This window comes from Malaclemys terrapin, chromosome 8 (assembly GCF_027887155.1).
Source record: "Malaclemys terrapin pileata isolate rMalTer1 chromosome 8, rMalTer1.hap1, whole genome shotgun sequence".
NCBI classification, from domain to species: Eukaryota; Metazoa; Chordata; order Testudines; family Emydidae; genus Malaclemys; species Malaclemys terrapin.
The window spans coordinates 11,710,295-11,716,330 of NC_071512.1; positions in this window are offsets into that span (position 1 = coordinate 11,710,295).

The following is a 6,036-nucleotide window of genomic DNA, read 5'->3' on the forward strand; positions in this document are numbered from 1 at the left end:
TACCACATCTACCGCTTCCCCCCATCCACAAGGCTTGTTACCCTGTCAAAGAAAGCTATCAGGTTGGTTTGACATGATTTGTTCTTGACAAACGCATGCTGACTGTTATTTATCACCTTATTAGCTTCTAGGTGTTTGCAAATTGACTGCTTAATTATTTGCTTCATTATCTTTCCGGGTACAGAAATTAAGCTGACTGGCCTGTAATTCCCTGGGTTGTCCTTATTTCCCTTTTTATAGATGGGCACTATATTTGCCCTTTTCCAGTCTTCTGGAATCTCTCCCATCTTCCATGACTTCTCAAAGATAATTGCTAATGGCTCAGATATCTCCTCAGTCAGTGCCTTGAGTGTCCATCCCCTCTCCCCTCAGTGAAATTGAATCCCTATCAAATAACATGCACTCACCTCATTCCTGCTCACTTGGCAGCATGGACACCTATAAAACTAATACTTGGGACTTGTGCATAGAATGTAGATGAGTTGCAGATGGGCCACAAGGCACTTAAGTAATTTTAAGGAAACTTGGGAAAGGAATTATGTATTATAGTATTATTATTATTATTTATTAAACCTAGAAGGACCCAATGTATTAGGCATAAACATGAGGTAGTGAGAGGTACTTAAGAAACATAAGGTACTTACATTTAAACATGAGGGATTTAAGACTCAGTGAAATCGAGCTTAAATATTTTTCTAAACAGAGATGGACTTAAGCATATGCTTAAGTGGTTTCCTGAGATGGGACCTAGGTAGATGAATAGAGCAATGAATCAAAGCCTAAAACACTTGTCAGATTAAGACCTAGTATAGCACTTAGCAAATCAAGTATAACATTGGTCCTGTCTTCAATATATAAGTAAATGAAGTTAAATATACATAGAACAACTATATTCTGTATATGAAAAAATTAACATGACTCAGTCTTATTATGTTTATATTTAAAGATACATATGTAACATGACAGATTTGTTCAAGATCTATATGTAATGTCAGATAGTAGCTAAAGAAGCTGTCTGAATGCCATGAAATGAAGCATTACAGGTACTTGGATCAGTGTCTAGACATAAGTAAATTTTCACTAATACTAAAATCCCCAAGATCCTGTTCTTTGGCAGAAAATGACAGACAGATATCTAGAAAGTGTTGTGATTTAACTGGTAAGTAAACAGCAGGCCACAAGCTGTAAAATCACAATACTGTCCACTAAAAGATGAAAATACATTAACGATTAATATTTCTGCATCCTTTGATGTTTAGCTTGTACAGAAACATCTCAAAAAAGTCACTCTTAAGAAATGATAAGCAGTTTTATAGGAATAAATGGCCTTTGCATTAGCCACAAACAGCACTGTAAATATTTTTAAAGGCCTAACAGAATTAGATTGTGTATTAAAGCCGTTTACGAAGTTGTTTGCTGTGTGTGATTCTTGATTCTGCAGCTCAGTTTGCCAATAGCTAGAGACAGTTCACCACAAAAGAATATAAACACAGGCACACAAAAATCCAGATCCTCATTCCAATATCTCCTTTTAAAGAGTCTTGCAGGCTATGTGAGTGGAATTTGTTTTAAACTGTTGTTAATTGCTGATATAAGTCAGTGAAAGATTGCAGCAAACTTTTCATATAACAGTCGCCAGTTATAATTAAGGTTGTATATGTATCAAAGTTGTTTGTTTATAATGTATTAATTATTACTGTTTTTATTTCCATGATTTAGAAGGGGCGAAGAAGTTTATTGTTTTTAGAAACCTCAAACCAAGACAGTTGCAGGCAGTTGTATGCAATTTTACCAGCAAGCAGATAACAATGTAAACTACTCATTTTTCCCTACCCAGAAATTAAGATTACAGTTATTAATCTGGTGAGATTAAACTGGCCACTGCACATACCTTTCATTAGTATTTTGGAAACAGGAATTATTTGGTGCCATTTTGACTTTGTGCCATTTTGAATACTAGTCCACAGACAGATCCCAATTGTGTCATTATTTGCAGTAATCTTTTACACTACTATGGTGCCTTTCATTCAAGGAGCTCAATGTGAATGCAACCTTACCTCTATGAGAGAAGTATTATTATCCCCACTCTGCAGATGAGAAAACTAAGGCACAGAGAAACTTCCACTAACTTCAAATTGGCTTGGATCAAAGCCCCACACACTGAAACTATGGTATAAGCCAGCAGAGAGCAGGTTTCCTAACTTCTGATCCTGTGCCTTCACCGCAAAATCATACTTCATTTTAAACTCTGAAGGTGAAATCCTGCCTTATTGAAGTCAGTTGCAAGACCCCCATTGCCATCAAAAGGGCCAGGATTTTGACTTAAGAAAGATTTATATATAATCAATTGAAGTTAAGGAGTTTTCTCAAGTAGTTAGGAATCTAGGAGACAGAATGCTTGTGCTCTAGCCCCAGCCCTGCCACTGACTTATTGTTTGACCTTTAGCAAGTTACTCTCTATCGTAGTTTATTCCTCTCTAAAACAGGGATAAATTATGGCTTTATCCATCCGCAATGGGAATCCTCTACAGGAGATTAAATTTCTTCCAGAGGTACTCTGCATCTCTGTTAGTGTTTATAGAGTGCTTTGAGATCTTTGAATGACAGGTACAGTGGCTTGAAAGCTTGTCATGGCTTACCTAAGATAAACAGATAAGGTTATCTCAGTATTTGCAGTATTCCCTTGTCCAGATACATACTGTAGGCACTATCTTAAATACTGCAAATACTGAGGTTATCTAATTACAAATGCTTTTTTTAGGTATGGAAGGCAATTGGCAAGGTGTCAAGAGCCACGACTGAAGTACAAAAGTGTATAAGATTCCTATGTTTTTCTAAAAGCACATTTTACAGATCATCTTTAACAGGGAGGCTATTTTAAGTCACAAATAGCTTTGGCACACAAAAGACATTGGGTAACATTTTCAAAAGCACCTCAATGCCTTGGGAGCCTGAGTCCCAGTTTCAAAAGTGAAATGGGCTCTAAGGAGCCTTTTGAAAGGTAATGAGATTTAGGAGGCTAAAGCAAAGGGTGCTTTCAACAATTTCAGGCATGGCTTACTTTTTCACAGAGGTTGTAAAATAAAATTGGTGCTTTTTGTTGGTGCAGAAGCCAGAGAGCCTGGAAATGGTCTGATGCCATTTTGACTTGGGAGCATTCTAATTACCTGTCCAAGAGTCTGTCTCGTTCAGATGCAGCAAACAGCAGTATAAAAACTGTTGAATGTTAAGTATGAAGCCAACTCAGCAGCCTTGCTACATGGCTATGCAATCGCATGGAAGCATGAACAGTCCAGTGTTATTAATGCCACAGACGCCACGTTGGAAAAGGAACCTTGGCAGATCATTAGGACCATCTTACACAGCAGCAGTTTTATAGTATTTCTGGTGCAATAAGATTATAAGAGAAGAAATGACTAAATTTTCACTGGCGAAATGGTGTGTCCTCAGGGAGGTTCCCAATTACCTCCCCCATTATATTTCAGGACACTCAGGATTATTAGAGAAGAGGTGTGAAACCTGGGTGCCTAATGTCTGTGCCAGCAGCATTGTCACATCATCCTAAAGTGTACAACCCAGTGAAATGCACATTGACTAGGCAGGTTATTAGCTACACAAGCTGGGACACGTTCCTCCCCCAAGCAACTCCACTGGACCCAATGTGTTTGTACCAACTCGGGCTGTTGCTCTTTGTGATTGTTTACATTACAGGGGAAAGCAGCAATGCCCGGGGGGTTGCTGGAAAGTCTCAGTGTGTGTCTCTGGATACACTGGGGGAAAGGGTTGAGCAGGTTGGATGGAATTGAGGTGGCTCGGCTGCAACAGTTTAGAGCTCTTCCAGATTAATATGGGGTCAGTTTTGTTGTATTTCAGGGGGCTTTTGGAGCTTGGGCTGGGTCTAAGGCCTGCTCTAAGCTATTAAGCCTTTATAGGAGGCTGGAAGCATTGGGAGGAGCAGACAACACAATTGCTGTAATGATTGTTTTCTCCCTTTCTCTGCCTGTGTTGCCTCCAGGTCTCCCACGCCCCAACCCAACCCCACCCTCTGCATCCCTCTCTCCTCCTTTTCCATCAGGCACCCAGGGATCTACACAACGGGGGAAGCTCCCCTTCCTCATGTCCATGTAGGTTTCACATGTAAACATCTGTTCGAGGAAGACGTTATAACAACACATCATTAAACATTGATTTAAAGACAATCATCTTCCCTCTCTTTAATTTCACAGCACCTTTAAAACAGCTGCTAGGCTGCAGCAGGGACTATCAGCCAAACAGGAAACACATTGTTAGCTGCTAGCGTTAAAACAGTAGAATGCATTAATTTATGAGCTCTTGCTCCCTCTCCAAACGTTTTATTGTGTTAATATCACCTTAATGTGATAGGAAGGACCTGGTGCCAAAGCCTTTTTGGCACAGTGTGTGCCATCCTAAATTACAGGCTGGATCCCTTCTGGAGCGGTCTTTGGAAAAGTGGCGTAAACCATAAAGCACTAAAGTTAATATTATCTTACAGTCTAACAGCCAGCTAATACCCAACATGTGAATCCCATTTACTCCTTTGCTATGCAACAAATGGCAAGTGTGGGATTGGACTGTTCCTGGTTTTATGCTATTTATCTTCGTGATCCATTCCATATTTGTCTCCCTTGTTTTTCAGTTACAGTTATAGGCCTTGAGACTTGCTGAATGCCAAGAGATGCCCCTACTCAAACCCCATGGTTAAATGGTCTCTGCCTTGTGAGTGTCTCCGGACACTGTGGGCATGCTAGTAAAAATCCTGGCTTTGGTGATTGTCTCTGAAAAAGAAAAGAAAAGAAAAAAGAAAGATCTTGGAGTTGAATTCACTGAGTAGGGAAACTTCAGAAAGTTCTCTGAAAGACTGAATTCATGTAAAGGGTCTTTAAAAGGATAGATAGATAGATTCAACAACTAAGTGGTTAAAACCCCCAGGTCCTGAGTTTTTCCTGGGGCTTTTCTTTCAATAAAAATAAATAAATGGCTAACCCTCTGCTGCCCCTTCCCCCTCCTCCTCCCCCCCCCTGCAAAAAAGGGCAAGAGAAAATGAACTTCTGTATCCCTTTTCCTGGCACTTGAGTCCTGAGAACCGAGGGCTCGGGCTAGAAAACTGGGTGGATTTAGTAGTGTTCCCATACCCGGTCCAATTATACCATCTGATCCTGAGTAAAATACAAACCAAGTAGCTGCACCCAGTGCTCCTGCCCCAGTGAGAGAAGAGCCCTCCCCCCCACACCAGGAAAATCATAGCAACCCCCAGCCCAATCCTCCACCTGCAAATACCCTGCGCCTATTAGGCTTTCCTTTGCAGGTTGACCCTGCATCCTGTTATGCAGTGAGTTAATCAAAGGTATGGCTAACTCCAGAAATTGGGGGATTAGGCCTGGGAACCGAAAGGAATCCCCTTCTGCAAATCCCCAGGCAAGTCCTTGTTATCCAACGCTAGGATGCCTGATATAGGTCCTAGCAACGGAGTGGGGGGGAGGAGAAGGTTAGGGGGGAATGTTATTGCATCTGTCAATAGCAATGGTGTCCAGCGCGGTTGAAGTGCTGGAGAGCTGTTGGCAGAAAGGGCCATTTGAGTGTTCAGGGAGAGAAAGAAAAACGAGCAGGCCAATTTGTGTTTCCTTTGCTTGGCCTCAGAGCCAGGGCACTGGGGCCCTTTCCCCTGATAAAGGGCTTCTGATTTGAAAGTACTAAAAAAAAAATGTTGGGCGCAAGAGAATAAGAGGCTCTCGAACGACGGACGTCCGTGGACTCTCCAAACGCGTCTCTGCCAGGGACCAGAATCAACCCGCACCAATGCCCCCTCCTCGGGTGAGCGGTGCAGATGCGTCAAACCTGCTTTGAGGAGCGCACGCCGCTCCCGGTTTGTTCCTTCCCGGAACAGATCTCGGCTGATGAGTCAAACCATTGACAGTGCTGGGGACCAGCCGGCAGCTCCGGGATAATCAGCCCCCCTCCTCCCCCCAGAGCCCTGGATTCCTAAGCGTCCCTGTGCAGAGAGTTATAAATAAGCAG